Source organism: Symsagittifera roscoffensis, chromosome 1 (genome assembly GCF_963678635.1).
Source record: "Symsagittifera roscoffensis chromosome 1, txSymRosc1.1, whole genome shotgun sequence".
Lineage (NCBI taxonomy): Eukaryota > Metazoa > Xenacoelomorpha > Acoela > Convolutidae > Symsagittifera > Symsagittifera roscoffensis.
The window spans coordinates 4223625-4243190 of NC_087062.1; the positions used below are offsets into that span (position 1 = coordinate 4223625).

The 19566-nt window shown below is 47.3% G+C and overlaps 1 protein-coding gene across 1 annotated transcript in view; it reads right to left on the reverse strand.

The window, feature by feature from the left end:
- Positions 1-19291, reverse strand: part of LOC134857034 (ATP-dependent RNA helicase DHX33-like) — a 51711-nt gene extending 32420 nt beyond the window's left edge. Inside the window, exon 1 of the mRNA XM_063873365.1 lies at positions 19266-19291. The gene's annotated coding sequence lies outside the window, so the exon portion shown is untranslated. The remainder of the gene's footprint in view (positions 1-19265) is intronic.
- Positions 19292-19566: the final 275 nt, after the last annotated feature.

Here is a 19566-nt window from a genome sequence, read left to right on the forward strand (position 1 = left end):
GAAGAACGCGATACCGCGGAAAAGATCTTCGAGATATTGCTGAATCGATTCGGGTCAGGCATGAAGGGTCACCAAGCGATGATGCGATTTGAAAAGAGAAGGCAGAGGGACGACGAGTCAATAGATTGGTTCCTAGATGATCTCGAGAGCTTGAGAAGAAGGAGTGACCCAGAGGAGTCGACTAACAGAAGAAACTTTAGCATTGCCTCGAAGTTCATTGATGGGGTAAAAAGTGACGACTTAAGGACAATGTTAGCAACATACTACACATTGTCGAAAGACAGCGCACCAACCCCAGAAGAAATGAGACAGAAATCAAGGGAATACATGCTGATGAAACCCAAGAAATACTCGTATTCAGAAAACAGGAACACGCAAGGGGGAAGTCAACCGCAGAGGTCGTCATGGTACAAACCTAGAGATGACATGGACAAGCGCAGATCATGCGCGAACTGCGGGTCGGCGGATCACCACGTGGCTGACTGCACAACATACAAACAAGGCATGAAGAGTCTAGGATATGCACCAGATGAGGAGGACATGAGCCAGATGGAGGAACACGAGTACTATAGTGGCATAATCATCAAGATAGGCGCAAGATGCTTCTTCTGTAACCAGGAGGGGCACTTCCGAATGGATTGTCCCTTGTTCTGGGAAGCGGTCAAGGACCAGAGTCACCCTAAACATAAGTTGGCATTAGCGGCGGTGCAGAATCAGCGGAACAGGCAAAACGAATTTGAATAGAGGAACTTAGGAGCACCAAGCACGGAATTGCCGACGAAGACAGTGAAAGCTGTATCACATGTTAATGATGCCATAGAATCCTCGGCAGGGAACTCTCTAGAGATAAATTATGAGAAAGCGGCGACGGAAGCAATTGCCAAAGTGAAACAGGATCTGGCTGCGAAAGAAATAGAGCAACGACTAAAGCTGGAGATAGAAAGACAGAATTTTAACGAAGCATTAACTGGATCGAAACAAATACCAGAGGCTGTACCAGGCTCAACAAAGACCGGGAATTGCAATACTGTGAAAATGGTGACAGGTAAACCTTTTGGCATATCGAAAATCGGGGCAAGGATAATGTCGATAATCACAGTGGGCGGCCACGAGGTAACCAGAAACTTGAGCGAGCCGAGCGACCAGACGATAATGCACATTGACGTGTATGCAGACTATTTGAGTGGTATAAGCCCACAAACGACTTCTAGAGCACTGAGAGCACTACTCATGAGAGGGGGCAGCAAGTCGGTACGTGTTGATAGCAGATATACTGAAGCTTACGGTCCACACGAGGTGATGCTAAATATAGATGGGATTAACATCTATACCAAGACGATGATAACATGTGACGAAGACCTAATTGGACAAATCTACGTAGGGAAAGAAGAATTGAAAGTGAGATCGATTGGACACTGCGCCATGCTTGAGGAAGATGCAATGCACATCGGGACGGAGGCAGATGTGACAGGGCACGTGCTGGATATAAGTGGCAAAAAGACTCAGTTGCGTGGGTTGCTTGACACGGGAGCAGTCTTGAGCGTTATACCAATCGAAACTTGGGAGAAGATGGGCTTTGACAAAGGTGACTTGATAGACTCGAGAATACGGCTGTCAGCTGCAAACAAAGGGGCCCTACGGGTGCTGGGCAGGACGCCGATAATAGCCCTCAATTTGGGGGAACGTAACCTGTGGATGAGCTTTATCGTGGTAGAAAACCTAGATGAATCTGACCAATTCATTTTGGGCAGAGACTTCATCAGGAATTTCGACGTAACAATTGATTTAAATTACGCAATGTTCAGGATACGGAATCCGGATAGGAGGTACGCAATCAAACCGGTAAATTTAATAATGGCAAATGAAAACAAAGCACCGGTATTCTTGAGTAGGAGGGTGAGGCTAAAAGCTAATGAAGCGGCAATTGTAAGTTTGAGGATGAAAAATTACAATGAACTAAGTGACAACAAGCAAGTATGCATAGTTCCGAATCCTAACAGTCAAAGTGCTGCTGTTTTAGGAAGATCATTTTCGATAACGAAGAGCGGCCTCTGCGTCAGTGTCTTGTTGAATACCCTTGATATACCGATCACGATACAGAGAGGGAGGAAACTGCGATATGCTTTACCGGTTAAAACTCGATATGAAACAATTGAGAACTCAAAACAAAATGAAGTTGTTGATTGTCCCAATCACAGGGACAAAATTTGTATCTTGAGACGATTGCAGAAAATAAAAGATTCTTCAGGTCTTATTAAATCACTTAAGTCAGAAACGGATGATGGTCTTTCGAGCTGTTCGAACTTTCCAGAGCGACCCACACTAGATGAAATGCAAAATGAGAAACCGGTCCTGCCGGAGATTGAACATTTGAGGGGCAAACTGAAAGATGAACAGCTCGAAGCCATCAAGGACGTACTAGAGCGGAACGAGGAAGTTTTTTCGAGGCATAAGGCGGATATCGGGTGTTGTAATTTCGTTGAGCATGAAATAGAACTTGAGGAAAACGCGGTACCACACAGGGAGGGGGCGAGGCGCATGACCCCACACAAATCGGACGCGTGTAGAAAAGAGATCGAGACGTTACTAGAGTATGACATGATAGAACCATCCAAGTCACCGTGGGCGTGTGGAGTAGTGATGGCCAAAAAGAAAGGCGACCAGTTGAGGTTTTGTTGTGACTTTCGATACCTGAACTCCGTCACGGTGAAGGATGCCTATCCCATACCTAGGATTGATGAGAGCCTCTCGAAGTTAGGTGATGCAAAATTTTTTACGACTCTTGATTTAGGCTCGGCCTTTTGGCAAGTACCACTAAGGAAGCAGGACAGGGACAAGACAGGGTTTGCCTGCGAGTTGGGTCTGTTTCAATGGAAACGGATGCCGTTTGGACTTTGCAATGCCACAGCCACGTTTCAGCGGTTGATGGCACACGCGCTGATAGGCGTAACGAAGAAGTATGGCAACCTGGTAATGTGCTACGTGGATGACGTGGTAATAGCGACGCCAACACTGGAAGACCACATTGAGAGACTAGACGAAGTGTTTGCATGCATGAAGAGGTCGGGGCTAAAGTGTAAACCATCAAAGTGCGAGATACTCAAGGACTCAATAAAATACTTGGGCAGGATGGTAGACAAGCACGGCATCAGACCTGATACGGACGCCGTGGAAGCAGTCCTGACCTGGAAATCACCGAAGACAGAGCACCAGTTGATGAGCTTCCTGGGTTTCGCTAACTATTATAGAGAGTTCATCAAAGGCTATGCAGACAAGGTATACCCGATGCAACAATTAATGAGACACAAGGGCAAGAAGTTCACGTGGAACAACGCAGCAGAAGAGTCATTCCAGAGGATAAAGAAAGAGCTATGTGAGGCACCAGTACTGGGTATGCCGACTGAGAAAGGGATGTACGTGCTGGACACGGATGCGTCGGTGGTCGCGATTTCTGGGATTCTCCACCAAGAACAAGAATGGAATGGGAAGACAGTCTTGAGACCAATAGCGTACGGGAGCAAAGTCCTGAGTGACACGGAAATGAAGTACGGAGCACCGAAAGCTGAGATGTTCGCGGTGGTTACCTTTGTCGAGAAATACAGGGCATACCTGGGCAGTGAGCCATTCAAGTTGCGAGTCGACAACAGAGCACTGAGCTGGCTGAAAACGTACTCAATGGACCAAAGTTACATTGGGAGGTGGATAGTTCGCCTGGACGGATACAACATGATAATTGAGCATAGAACGCGAGATAAACATCAGAATGCCGACAGCTTGAGTAAGAAGACGGAGTTCTATGAGAGACAAGAGCAAAGAGAAGCAGACAGACCTGAAATCAAAGATGGCTTCTCATTCATGGACAAGGAAACGTACGACAGTCTTCCACTCACGAGATGGCTGGAAAAGTCAGGCAAACCGATAGAAGATCATCCTGAATTGCCTAAAGAGCCTCCAGAGAAGACCATCTTGAGGAAGAGCAAGAGGATTCCGATTGAGATTATACTCAAGTCGAAGATCGTGAGGGAGACGCTCAAGGCAAAAGGCTATGATCTTAACCAGGTGGAAGCAGGAACTGCACAGATAGATGATGACTTAATGAGGTTGCTCGAGAAACTATCAGATGATAAGCCAGTGATCCAGGAGAAGGGTACAGAGAAACCGGAATTCACTATACTTCGGAGAAAAGAGACAGTGAACGATACTGACTCATCAAGAGGAAGCGTCACTGACAGCAAAGATGTCGTGCGGTCACTAGTTGACAAAATCCCCGAAGACATTCTGGAGCAGACCAGGGTTAGGAAAAAGAAAGTGACGTTCAAGGAAGATACTGAACACCTGGGACTAGGTCAAGAGTCCGGGGAGTGTTCCAGGTTCACGGAAGAAGGAACCGGAGAAGGAAAATTGTCCGGGGAGCGTGAAGGATGGGATGAAGACTCGGATGAGAGCAGCGAAAACCAGGACAGTCTGTGCATGATACTGGCGGAAAAGAAGACAAGGCACCACGACAGGGAGTTACCGACGGATCCATCTTCAGGAACATACAACATGGACATACAGGAGATGCGAGGTGGTGAGGAACTTGAGAAAATTGCGGTCGCAAGGAAACCATTCAGGGAACTATCATGCAACTCAAACATCAGAACGAATCTGGTGCCAGAAGATGATATGAAAATCGTGAAAAGGATGATATGCGTGAAACTGAGTGATGACATCCACAACCCTGGTGAGATGAATGGACAGATCATGGCGCTAAAGGAGCATGTCAAGGCAAGATATAGGCTGTCAGACCTAATAAGAGCCCAGAAGAATGACAAAATGACAAGTAACCTCTCCAAATGGATCCAGTCGGGGGTCAAGGAGAAGGGGGAACTTGAGGAAGACAGCTACAAGATCTTGAGCCAGTTCTACAAAGAAAAGAAAGACTTACTTTATCACACAGCTGATGGAGTGGTAGCGTGCAAGAGGAGAGATGAGGAAAAGATATTACACAAACACAACCTCATCATACTACCACAATTGTACCAGACAGAGGTGCTTTTCAGATCACACGACCAGATGGGTCACCAGGGGATAGACAAAGTACAACAAAGGATACTTCACAGATTTGATTGGCCAGGAATGAGAAAAGCTTGCGAGAGATGGGTGAATGCCTGCCTGGCATGTCTCCAGGTAAAAGACCCAAGGAAGATGAAGTTTCCCCTCAAGTCCGTTGAGAGCTCGGAGTTCAATGAAGTGGTGCAGATAGACCATCAAAAAATCTGCATGACAGAGTCGGGATACAACCAGATACTGGTTATAATAGATCACTTCACAAAGTTGGCGGAAGCGGTTCCGTGCCAGACAGCCTCGGCCGAAGAGACATGTGATCATCTGATAACGCATTGGATATCGCGGTATGGTTGTCCAATGACTTTCCAGTCGGACAACGGCAAAGCTTTTGTGGGGGACTTGACAAAAGAATTGATGAAGAGATCGCACATTGCTCAAGCACACTCGACGACCTATCACCCGCAGACCAATGGGTTGGTAGAGAGACAAAACAGGACACTGGTCAACATGTTAAGGGTGTACTGCTCAAGATACATGACGGACTGGGACAAATACCTGCCACAGGTAGTAGGAGCCTACAACAGTACACAGCACTCAACTACGGGCATCAGTCCTTTCATGATGTTGACGGGCAGGGAGAGAGCAATGCCTCTGACATTCTTTTACCCGGAATACGAGGGGAAAAGGACGTCGCCTCAGGCATACGTGAAAGAAGCGATCAAAAGACAACAGGAGTTGAACGAGCTATGCAGGAGGAACACGGCGCAAGCGCAAATGAGGCAACGCAGTAAATACGACGAAAAAATATTAAGAGCAAAGCCATATGAAGTGGGCCAATACGTGTGGGTCTTCCAAAATGTAATACCGCCCAAGGGAACAAAGAAACTACTCAAGAAGTGGAGGGGACCATTCATGATAACGGAGGTTCATCAACAAGGACGGTTCTATCGCTTGAGTACTGGGCGAGCGGCACATTATGAGAATCTGAAGCCTCACGTCCCGTCCCCAGAGGATTGGTGCATACCGAAGGACATGGAGGGTCTTGAGTACCTGGTGGTAGAGCCAGCGTGTGAAGTGAATGAGAAAGGTACTCGAGAGAAAAATGATGGTAATGAGAACTTGAGTTTGGACGACAATGAAAAGATAGGAGTGGGGTCTGATGCAGGATCATTTGTAGAAGAAGACTGGAACGACCCGGAGCAAGACGAGGTGCCGAAGTGGATGGAGCCGGATCGACCAACACCACCAGAAACCAGGACTGGCAATCGTAAACGCACCGGCATGAGGTACAACAGGTACGGGGATGACTTCTTGATCGATAAGATACAGCCAGACAATTTGGGCGAGGAATTACTGAAGGCAGGCGAACTGGAAGCCGGAGAGGAATGGCAGGTCATTGACGATGGTGGTCATTATCCGCAGGATGATTACTCGACGCCAGAAGTAGAAACGGATCTCGAACAGAGTGAGATAGAGAGGAGGGAGAACACGAACTTGAGGATTCTAGAGTGGATGCGTGATGTCAAAGACGATAGCCGCGAAGGACAAAGCATTCAGCAAGTCGATGTATCAGCAGCAAATTACATGAAGACAGAGGACCCTCTTTTCGGATGGACGGCAACAGACAGGCCACTGGACATTCCTCAGGACAATTCAGACCCGACAACATCGACGGGGACGTCGATAAATATTTTTGTCCGGGGAGTGGGGGTAGGACTTTGACCCACACCGAAAATTTGATGATAAAGAAGCTCAAGGAAGTGAGAGAAACGAGCGAATTGGAACTGGAGGAAGAAGAGCCAGAGCCTACTATAGGTCGGAATTTCAAAACGAAATTCGAAATACCCAATGAATACTCGGAGAACATCATGATAACAGATAGCGACTTCATCCTGTCAAACAGGACCAAAGCGATCTGCATCACGGCGGACATGAGTTTCAAATCAAGATTGGAAGCTGACTTCAAAAGAGAGTACCAGAATGTAGAGTTTCTGTTCAGACAGAGACCAGGACTGGGAGGGATGGCAGCGCTTCCACCGTCAGTGGCACAAGTCCCGGGCAAATATCTGTGCTTCCTAGTAACGAGGGTCAATGACAGGAACACAATCGATCCCGAACACGTGATATTGGCACTAACAAGATTACGAGACTTCATGATTGAAAGAGGGATAACAGAAGTCTCAATGCCGGTGTATGACCCAAACAGGGGCAAACTGAGCCCGAGGGAATTGTACGCTATCCTACATGTGGTCTTTGCAGAAACTGAGATAATGGTGTATCTTCATAAGAAGTACTACTTGAGCATCGCCTGAGTCGGGTACATGGAGGTATCGAGTCGGGTGTGAGGGAGGAGTCTTGAGTTAGGTACTGGGGTGCGGCGCAGGTAAAGGGATCTTAAGATATGATTGGCATGACAATTAAATTTTAAAACGAGTTAACGGTGCTAAAACATAAAATGAATCTGCATGCTTTTAAGGGAATTCCAATTGAATTGTTTTAAGTGATATGAAAATGATAAGATTTTAACCATACTGGTAAAAGGGGGGTCTCTAGGTTAGGAACATGACATGTCAAGTTTCAATATGCTTTCTGTTTTCAGATCAAGTTTGAAAAACAAAGTTGAAAATCCAACTATACTCAAGCGAGAAACAGAGAGAGAAACCTTGATTGAACTCGCGATAATCGGCACTTACGGCAAGTATTTGCAAGGGAACATTTCGAGAGAATTCTTGAGTTGGGTAATACTTGAGTCGGTAAGGTAATTCTTGAGCTGGTAAGGTAATTCTTGAGCTGGTTAACACATACCTGTATACATCCCGAAGTCACGAAGAATGGCAGACCGATTATGGAAATCCGTGCCCGCGGCCCTGAAGAAGCCCACTCTTGATGAGCTGTACAGACGCCTGACGGACTTGGACTACACCCAAATAGACGAGAGAATGGCGGTGATGCTGAATGCCATCCTCCAGTTGGAGGACCAGGGTGAGTGCAGGGAGTCTGCAACGGAGGCTGTCTTGATGATCGGCTACACCACCGAGGGAATATCGAACCAAGAACAGACCAGATGGTTGTCTTGGAATGTGGATGGAGGAGTAAGGGGTTTTGACTTGGCAAGGAATCCTGGCCTGAATAACAATACCGAATATGGCGCAGGGGAATTCCCACTACCGACTAGGCCAACAGTAAGATCCACAAGCCAGAGCTCGAGTAGGGTGCCATCGATGTCACGAACGCAACAGACGACCGAGGCATATCCGGATCTAGGTGTTCTAAAGAAAGAGCTCGAGAAGACGCAGAAGGAAAGGAATAAGGCGAACCTCGATCGGGATCAGGCAAAGCTGGATCGGGAGAAGGTTCAGCTGGAAAGGGACCAGGCGGTCAACGAGCGAGACCAGGCTCTGAGGTTGCTTGAGATGCAAAAAGCTGAACATCAACAGGAGTTAAGGGTGCGGGAGAACGCCGCAAATCGTGATCAATTGAGGTCGGAATTGGACAGAATAGAACAACGACAACGCGAGCTTGATGCACAGAAGGGAGCCAGGCCGAAGGAGCGAGTGGTCACCAGCTCGAGGCCAGAGTCACGTATGGAGGTGGATGAAGCCCCCAGAGCAAGAGCACGGTTCAACCTTGACCGCGAGGCCCGAGAACACATGAGTGAAGGGTTGGAAGTTTGGATACCGAATGACGCAACGTCTTCCTTGCGTAGCCTAGAGACGCAACCCATACGCCCACTGATGGATGTGGAGCTGCCGGGATATACCCCAACCTCGACCTCGAGTGACAGTCAGGTGAGCGGCGGCTCATCGCGTCTGAGAGAACTGGGCGAGAGATTGCGACAAAAGAGTCGTGAGAGTTCGGCAAGACCGGAGCTTCCCCCGACGTGGAGGGAACAGCCGGTTAGGAGTGTCGTGATCTCGAGTTATAAGAAGAATACAGAGGGGAGGTACCACAGGCACAATCGGCTGGACTGGAGTGCGGAGCAGAAAGCTAGGAGAGACTGCTTTCATGATGCGGCCTGGGTGCAGTACTTGGCGCCACCCCGGGTACCAGAAGGTGCGGTTCACCTAATCGTAGGGGACAGCCTGGTGCGGGTGTTGACCCGGATCCGATCGCACTGGCAGACGGGAATCTTGAGTTTCGCTGGAGCTGCCACGCCACAGATGTTGGCAACGCTTGACATGCTGGGGATGACCAAAGTATACACGGTGACCCTGATGGTCGGGACCAACGATGTATCAAGGGGTGAAGCGAGGAAAATAACAAGGCTGCACGATAAGGTGAGCTGCCTTCTTGAGGAACTGAGGATTCAGATGGACCCCATCCTGTTGACGATATGTACTGTCCCCTACAACATGATGTTTGATCAGCACGCCTTGGAGATGAACGAGAAGGTGCGGAACCTAAACAAGGTGATAAGAGACATCCACCGGAAGAGTGTGCTCCCTGTCAGACTGTTGGACGTGGCAGAGCGCATGGAGAAAGAGGGATTCCCTGAAGACACCTCCAGTGATGGAATCCATTTTGATAGACCGAGGGGAGCAGAGTGGCTAAACGACGTCTTCCAAGAACACATAAACGCGCTGGAGGCGGATCTGCTAGAGACAGCCCAATTCACATTAGGACCACCTCCGAACCCACCATTCCTTGCCTCAAGGGCCTTGTCTGGTCGCTTGGGACCGAGAGTTGACACTAGAGACAGTTCAAGGAGCAGCCAGACCAGATTGCAGAGTGCCACGCCAATGGAGTCTGAGGAGGTGACGTCATCAACACCTCCAGGCTCGGCGATATCCTCAGTGGTAGTGGCAGAGAGCAAACGGGAAAAGAAGTCTATGGAGACCGCTCGCTTGAGATATCCTGAGAAGGTGAAAGAACTGGATCTAGAGAGTTTGGAATGCAGGCGAGAATTGGCGGAAACCCTGGGGATCGAACGAGTGTCACACGAGGATTTGAATAGGCATCATTGCGTGGACTGGTTGAAAGCTCATGAGGCGCACTTCTCGAGAGCGAAGTTGATGGAGACCACAGACCTGACTGGAATTCCCACAAAAGCGATCATGGGACCCATTAACTACAGACCTCTCAAGCTGCTGGGGAGTCCTGGACTTATAGCAGAACCTCCCAAGCACCGAACTAGCATCGCCAGGATCAGGTTGGCAACCCCGGCACAGTTAAAGGTGGTAGACAAGCTACTCAATCCGGGAGGAACGGGATTGCCAGATGCCGCTTACGAAGGCTCGAAATTGGCGGAAGATCCCAGGTACGGGAAGCCCTGTGGGAGTACCCAGCTGGCCAAAACCCTGGCAGTTTATGATAGAGCAGATCCAGCTGCTGCGAGAGTAGTCATTGTGGCGAGATCAGACTTCGAAGGAACGTCTCCCAAGTTGTTCTGGCCGGAGACTTTGATATACTCTTTGCCAGGAGCTGAATTAAATCAGATGTTAACTCTGGTGGTGGCAATAAAGTCGGAGATGCCCTGTGAACCTGAGCTGCTGTTGTTTGCAGGAATGAATGATCACCTGCACGCGATGGGACTTCTTGAGCAACTAAAGGGCGATGAAATTCCGACATCGAGGAAGATATGGGAAGCCATTCAAGCAATGTTTGCGGCGATGAATGAAGTGCAAGAGAATGTTGTCTCGAGATTCGGGTCCAAGACGAAGGTGGTGTTTACCACATCCCCTGGATACGCGAATATGCCACCCGCCCTACAGTTCGTGTACGCGGTCTTGATCCTGATAGCAGAAGGGAATGAATGGCGGATTCTAATGGCAGCTCCCAATCGGGAGTTGGAGCCATCGAACCTGAGGCTTCGCAAGTCAGAATTGGCGGCGGCATGGGCGGACATATCTCATGCACTGAGGGGCTTTTATGAACTAGCCGACATCCTGATCGTATTAGACGAGGTGCTCTTGCTAGAGATATCGAACTTTGCCAGGCAACTCAAGTTCAGCCCAGTCATTGGGGACGATCACCCGGCGATAAGCAAATTAACGGCCAGCTTGTGGTTTCGGAGTATGGATGTGAAGATCACAAACTCCACCAGCAAGTCTAGAGGTCCCAGTAACGAGAGAAGAAATGTGGCCGAGACGGAAAAGCAATTAGAATCGATGAAATATCGTTTGACTCAAGAGAATGGCTGGTGGCCATTTTTGACACCAAGGCTGGAGAACGCCACGAACAAGACAAGGGAGGAAGCACCACCCCTCGTGAAACAAGTCTGGAGTTTTCTGGAGAAACAACTGGAGCTGGCCGAAACAAGAGACATGACGGTGGCTGGATTTGTCTCGGCCGCCAATGAAGTGACGATTGGAGGGTTCTGGAGAGAGCACGCCAAAGGCGAATTAAAGACTAGGAGGGGTTACGAGATTCTCAAGTTCTTGAGTCCTTGCTGGGAGAAGGAATTCTTGGCAGGAATATTCGGTAGCACGGCGACTATCTTTGGAGCCTTCGTGCAGGAGATACTGGGCATGCCCATCAGCCTGCTCTTGGCCCTGTATTTGGTCTACCCCAGATACTTGTTCAACATGGGCCCAGCATACATGTTTAGTCGGGGAGTGGAGACACTTCGAGTTGATGGGTATCTGGCACTAGTACTCTTGACCCATGGGGAATTGGTGTCGTTTCATCGATTAATGGAATATGGAGAGCCTCTGTCTATGGGGAGAGTCCACACGAGCATCGAAACCAGCTCCTACAAGTGTGCCGCAGGGTTGAAGACGTTGCTAGTACAAAACCTCATGATGCAAAATCGGCACATGACGGGTGAAGATGGGAATCCAACTTCGAGAGAAGAATGGAAGAAGACGAACAGAGGGATGCCTCTGCTGACGGACCTATGCCTGGCAATGAGGTCGGACCCAATGGGGATAATCCGGGGCCTAGAGGAGGTGGTGACCTGCATTTATGGTCCAGCAGTGACGTACGCGTTCCCAGACCCCCTGGTGACAACGTATCGTCACTCTGTAACGCACTTGAGTCTTATCAGTATACTGGATGGGACGGCGTTAAATTGGTGTCAGCAGGAGGTGCTCAGAGGGCGAATGAGCAACACGGTACTCTTTGGAAAGGTGAAATATGCCGAGCTAATAGTGTACAACTTCAGGGGGCAAATGCAATGTAGAATGGGAGGCAAGCGAGAGGGTCCCATCGAAATGTATCCCAAATTCTGGAACTTGAACCCATTGACGGCGGACGGACCAGAAATCTTGAGAATTCCTGCCTGGAAGGAGTGCTTCGCACTGGTGAAGAGGGAGCTGGAGACCATAATGGAGAAAGAAATCCTCCCAGCCACCATGCCTGAGTTCCCAATAGTCAGGAGGATGACCTTAGGAATGAATAGTCCCTTGGTAGTTCCCTCCATAATGGCGAGGATGACGACGGAGGAAATGCAGAAGGATTTCACTGATGGCTGGGACACCCTGTTCAGTGGCTACACGGCGGCGGTCTACTTCCATACCAGCGAGACGAAGGTAAATTCGTGGACGACGCAAGCGAAAAAGAGTAGAGGTTCGCAGCCCCCAGGGTATGAGGTGCGGAAGGTCTTGAGAACTCTAGAGAAGGAGGGACTTGAGAACATGTTACCCATATGGGATGATGGCAGGATGATCGTGATGGAGGGGCACGTCGCATTGGTGGACGACATGAAATTTGCCACGAGAAAATATAAGGCACCCTATGGCTTGGAACAGGTGGAAATAAGACAGGAGGGAACAGAACTAGATGCAGCAGGTCAACTGCATGTAGCACTGACGGAATACAAAAAGCTGGATCCTACGACACCATCACCACTGTCCGTGGACACGCCTGGAGACAAGAGGAGTGGACCCGTCGAGGACCGATTTAAGAAAATTCTCGAGAGAAGGAGACATGAGTCAGAAGAAGAGAGTATGGATGAAACTCTCAGTGAAGCCGGTGAAGACATGGAAGTGGGGAATACGCCTGAACCAGGGCCATCAGGGGAGGAGCTCACCACTCAAGAGCTGTTGAAAGACTTGAGCGAGGAGAATTGGGCAGATACTGCCACACCACCCCTGATTCCGTCCCCCCGGAAGGATCTGGAATTGCCATTGGCAAGTGAGACCTTCAATATGGGGATGATACTCTTGAGCTCGGAGGAAAGGGAAAAGAACACTTTCGAAGGGAACAGGGACATATTCCTGGGATCACTGAAGGACGATGCTTGGCAGGAGTTCTTGGAAGAATTCAATCAAGAAGTGGGCAGCGAGACGACGCTGGACAAATTCAAGGAGGAACTGTGGGACACAGTCGTAAGATTTGGAGAACCGCTTCTGATAGGAACGGGCCTGGATGAGAAGGCGAGAAAAGAGCTACTGAGCAAGCTGGTAGAGCTGAGGAATTCACGATCGAAGACTAGAGAAGAAAAATGTGAGGACAGCTCTACTCGGAGACAAAAAACTGTAGATAAAATGGTTAATGATATAAAAAGGGATAAGGTTGGGACTAGTAATATGATTAAAAGTACTAATATCCTTAAGGCTCGAGCAGGGGGGAGGCAAGAGTTGGAAGGAGTGGATGGAGAGGTCGAATCAGTGATGGTAGCCACAACACCCTCAAGTAGAGATGTGAAGACTCGCAAGAGGAAGAGAGAAGTGGAAGGATTGGGTAGTCCTTCAGTGGATGCTGTTTCGGAAGGAAACTTGAGAGAGACGGCGCCCATGGTTTTGGCTCGATGCAAGACGGCGGCATACAAGAGCAGCTCGGAGCTCAGAAGACCACTTGAAGTAGAGAGGGAAATAGAGGTTTCCACCAGTTCGACATCGGAGGAAGACTTCAAGCCTCAGAAGATAAACGTGAAGAGAGGTTCAACGAACGGACAGACATGGGAAATAGATGTCGGCAAAGAATGGATCTCGAAGGCACACCAGGCCACGGGCAAGCGAGTGACAAGTGATCCATTGGAAAGGAACAAGACGAGGAACACCTCCCGGACGTGGTGGGTGGCCCTTGAAACATTGAAAGAAATGGAGGACTGCTGGAAGAAGTTGGACAGTGGAGTAGCTCGCAAGCGACGCAATTGGGCCACCCAGCAAAAGGCCGAGGTTAATAGAATAGAAATGGCAAATCATCTGAAGAGGTCCTGGCAGAGTTTGTTGAAGGATCATTTTGAAGAAGCAATGAGGACACCCTCATCAGCACCACCATTAATGGCGAATCCCTTCGTTAGAACTGCAGGACAGTTAATGTTCACCTGAAGTCTGGTGGGGATAGAGTTGGAAACACTGACCTCGTATGACAGGCTGAAGTTGGGAAGCAAGAAGCTAGATGTGTATCAGGCACTGATGCAACACGTAGCCAGGGACAACTCAGGCTTGAGCCTGGCCAGAAGAAAGGATGCCACGTGTTTCTTGAGATGGATAATGTCGATGATGTCTGATAGCACCATCCTGGCATGCCAACAGAGAACAAGCGTAAGCAAAACCATGGAAAAAAGAGTCTCAACTGTCATCTTGAACGTGTATCAGAGCACAGGAATAGAAAAGGAAGAGGGTTCCAGACTATCCCTAGAGAACCATAGGAAGCTAGACGAGGTACGGAGGTTTTATAATAAGAAGCTCGAAGAAGAACATGATGTTCACCGTAACCTGGCCTCGTCAGAGCAGTACTCGAGAATCAGCGAGAAGGGGGAATACCAATATGTGTCTGGAGTGATGGGAATGGCCTACAACCCCTTCTTAGACTCGGAAGCTGGAGGCGCCCACCGGAACCATGAGGTAGCGGAGCTACTGAAGTTTTGGACAGAAAGAATAATGGAAATAGACGCGGTGGAAAAAGAGGGGCCGAGCCTGGGCCTGATTCTTGAGAAAACACCAGAGGTGGTGAGCATACCGCGTTCAAACAAGAGAATTGAAGTGAACATGGGCGATGGAAATGGCTTGTTAACCACGAACTTGGGAGTGATATGGAAGCTATTAAGACCCTCCTGGTGTCCACATCCCCACGCGAGTCTGATCGAGGAAACCACCGAGCGAGTGAGGTTAGCACCAACGGAAGATGAAGATCTGGCAAAGTTGAGTGTGCTGCATAAGCTAACTTCACCTCAGATGCAAGAGCCAAGCGAAAAGACTAGTAATCCCGGGTCAGCAAAGAAATTGGAGCCGGGTAGCTGTCTGGATTCGACGTGTGGAAACGGAGAGCACACCTGCGATGGACGGTCATGCGTTAGAATACTGTCATTTCAAAAAGAAGACCTGGTCACTTGGTTCGAAGACATAACAGAAAGGGAGAAAAGTGAAGTGCAAATAGTAGCGGAGTGTTACGCGAGAACCACGGTGAATATAGCGACAGCTCTCGGATTCTTCTCGAGAATGCGTAGTCTGCAGTCACTGGAAAGACTAGAATCCTGAACATCATTTAGTGACGGCGTTGAGCGTAGAATCATGGCCCGGGGTGTTGCAGGTGACTCAAAAACACATCCGGAGCTGGAAGGTTGGTCTCGAGGCGGAAATGGGATTTCCCATGAGCGAAGCTTATGGCTTGCCATTGAACGCGAAATCGCTGATAGGGTCAATGATGGCCAACTTGTGCGGAAGTCACTACCCACTGCACATGGTGATGGTGGAAGCATCCAGCCAGAGAGTACTGGTGGACAAGGCCTTCTCAGTGCCCAAGTGCGTGAGGTTGGCTCGGATATCGCATCACTCGCACAAGTTGTTGAGAAAAATCAGAGGGACAGTACCAAAAGAATTGAGAGATGACTTGAGAGAAATCTGGGGAGAAGAACTTTTGAAGTTGGAGAGAGAGAACACAAGCGATCACGAGAGACAAAACGTGATCGGAAAACCTATGGGAAGTGCTCCAAACCTGGAAGATAACGACACGATGCATGAGAAAATGATGGAGCTTGAGCCTCTCTTGGAAGCCTCGGGGGAGCGTAACCTCAGGAGCATTGAAATCACCCATGGAGAATGCCCATGCCACTGTTTAGCGCAAACGGTGTGGTATCCAGATCACAAGAACCTTTGCCTGGTGTGGGATATGGAAGAAATCCGGTCGATCGGACTACCGGATCACCGACAGAAGGTGACGATCTTGGTAGTGAGTACGATCTTGGCTCTGAGATGGATAGAAGAGAATATAACGAAGTATCGGGAAGCGGGGACGCCAACGGCAGAGTCAATATACGCGATAGACTACAGTAGGAGACTCGAGTTGTTTGAGACTGCGTGCAAGGTATTCGCCATACCAACGGAAGTCAGACATGTCTGGAGCCGTTTGAGGTACTTCCCATGGTTTCGGGCGACGCTGACGTCCTGGTTGTACATGACAACGAAAGATCACATGAGAAAACATCAAAAGGAGTATCGACAGTTCCAGGCCGAGATTGGGCCGGAAGCTTTCAAGAGACCCCTGTTAACCCATCGTAATGCAATCACGACAGGATGGAAGAGAGTGGGTAAAATGTCTAGAGACAACACCAAGGCGAGGGAATCGATACTAGAGGAGGACCTGGCGAAGAACGTGAGCTTGAGCCTGCACAACTCCTTTTGTTTGAACCGGGAATCTAGGGTGAAGGCACTACCCAACCAAGCAAAGAGGTTGCAAGAACAAAGAGAATGGATGCGATCCTACGAGCAGCTGAAGGCTTGGGAGGAGATTGTGATTAGCTCCGATGATGAAGAGGAACTGTTGAGACAGTTTGCCGTATCTAGTACTTCAGGGTGCAGTACCTCCAAGGCGAAGAGTGCGAGATGAGCAGGTGGCTCGAATGGATCTTGAGTCTTGAGAGGGAAAGGGGGGCTTGAGCGTGGATCCGGGTGAAACTTGGATTCACGAAAAAGAAGTCTTAACAAAGCAAATATTGTTATTAATATACTATATTTATTATATAAATCAAAATGCTGCATGACAATTTCCTGATTGAATAGGACAAAAGAAATTTTAAATGATTGGCTTGGAAAGCAAGAATTCAAGGGTGCAGGTGTGTGCAGATTTTGATTGCTGTTTAGCGATAGTGTGAAAATTTTACATGGCTGTGAATTTTGGGGTGTAGATAAGCTTAAGTCTGCTGCAAACTTCTGTAAATGACCACTGGCACTGTATCTTGAGTAACACTCGGTTTTCTGGGACTCACTGGCAGAAGACAGCACGCGATGAGGACATCGATCTCGAGTCCGGGGAGTATGTGCCAGTCGGTCATATTCGGAAGTTTGACCTTGAGAGAAGCAAAAAACAATTGATTTTGGAGTGAAATTTAGTTTTTCAAAATTTCGAATGGAACCTGTCATGCACGATTTTCTCGCGATAACTGAAAATCAGAAAAGAGAAGTCAGAACGTTCGAGTAAAAAACGCGGGAAAGTTGCAAGAGAAATCGGTAGGAAATTGCTATTCGCAATTTCCATCATAGTGAACAAGAGTAGAGCTGTCCCATCTGAAATAGAGGACAGAGTGTTCCCGAGAGAACGATTATTTGAGCTGGACCAGAGTGAACCTTCGACGGAAAGGTGGACAACTTGAGTGTCCCAATGGTTCACGAGAAACTATATCCTAGAGTTAAGACTTGTCCTCGTTATTGAAACTGATAAACATTAAAACTCATTTAGTTACATTATTTAATTCTTGAGTTAATTACCGACTGAAGTACTTTCCCTTCTTGAGTGTGCTACAATGTGAGTACTAATTTAAAATTCTAGAGTGTGTTTTATAATTGTTATGTTGAGGTAAGGCGAGTTTTAGGTTGATCCATCTGAAATGGATCAAAGTTCCACTGTCTAATAAAAAGTGACTTAACGGATTGTTCCAACCCGGTTTTTAACGGCGTTCATGTATTTTGGGTATCTAGAGACCTAAGTATGGGGACGTTTCTAATTCTAGAGTGGGGGGATATTTTAGTAGTAGCCTTTAAGCTGTAACGGGTCGTAGTCTCATGTCACAAACGAACCGAACTGGCTCCGACCGTTCTTGAGGTAGAAAAACACAAGAGATGGTGTCCCTGACCCTTGAGCCAGTGGTTATAGGGCCTATTTTTCTTAAGCCTCATGTGTGACTGCAGTAGACGAATGTTACAATATTTGGACAACCCAGACCAGCGTTTCCAGAAGTACCCTGCAACTGGTTTCGCGTGCTCTAAACTGTCTGTAAAAATGCTGCAACCGTAAGCAACCGAGGGCACAATAACACTCATGAATAGTCTATGTGCATGCTGGAGCTGTAGTTTCTGAATATTGACTTTTGCAAACAAGGCGTTGATGTTGTTTATACCTTTTCTCCGTCTTTCATCCAAGTGGGCGGTTTTCTCGTTGGTGGCCGTCAGAATAACCCCCAAGTATTCGAAGGAGTTGGTGAAATCAATGTCTTCCCCCATGTAGTAGATGCGATCTGTACTCTTCAATCTGCCTCACCGGCGAAATTTTATGACTTTAGTCTTACCGACATTGACGTTCATGTTGTTGTTTTTACAGTAAATACCGAGCCTGTAAAGTGCCAACTGGATGTCAAACGGGGATGATGAAGTGATTACTACAGCGTCTGCATAGAATATGCAGAAACACTTACACTGAATAAAAATTTCTGACAAATCAGCAATAAACAGGGAAAACAAAAGAGGAGAGAGTTTGTCTCCTTGTGGTAGACCAAGCCGCTGGAGTATCGGGGAAGATAGATTACCATCATTAACGACATGTACCATATTGTGACGTAGGATATCATGTAGGACGAGCAGAAAAATGTTGGATACCCCCGTCTTCGCCAATTTTTGTAATAAATAGAGCGATCACTGCTGTCGAAAGCCTTACGGAAATCGATGAAGCGCGCATAGAGGTGGCCATTTGTTGCGATTGATGTGTCAATGTTCTCCCTGTGAATGCTAATATTATGAATGGTTGATCTACCTCTACGGAAGCCATACTGGACGTCAGGAATTTTTCCATGCTGTTCGCACCAAGTAGCTAGTCGGTTGTGGATTATCGATGTTTAACATTTATATATACTGTAAAATATATTATATATAAAATAAACTTTATTATATAAATTATATATATATATATATATATATATATATATATATAATATAAATTATTATATAAAATATACTATATATAACATTTAGATTTTGGTAATGAAACTGTTGTCCATATATCACAGCCGTCGCTGGAGCACCCTATTTCTTTCTTTTTGTAATTGTTGGAATCTTGTCAAGTAATCATTGTCGCAGATGCTGGCTATGATAAAGATCAATCTTACTATTACTTATCTGAAGCTATTTAATAAGTTTATCACAACAATTAGGCTAAAAATCAACATTAGGCTGAAAATCAACTTTATACGAAAGTTAAAATGTTAATTCAAACGCTTTCGCACAATATGTGCATCATCAGGATTGTGCAAAGATCTGAAAAATTGGAAACATGTTTAAAAATACTGTAAAACTTTTTGACCAATGAAAATTAAAAAAAACTGTAATTACATAATAAAATAAGTAATCATCGTTAACATTTTCTTAGATTTTTTAGTTTTTTTTGTTCTTTCATGATTAGAAAAATTCAATTTGAGAATACATT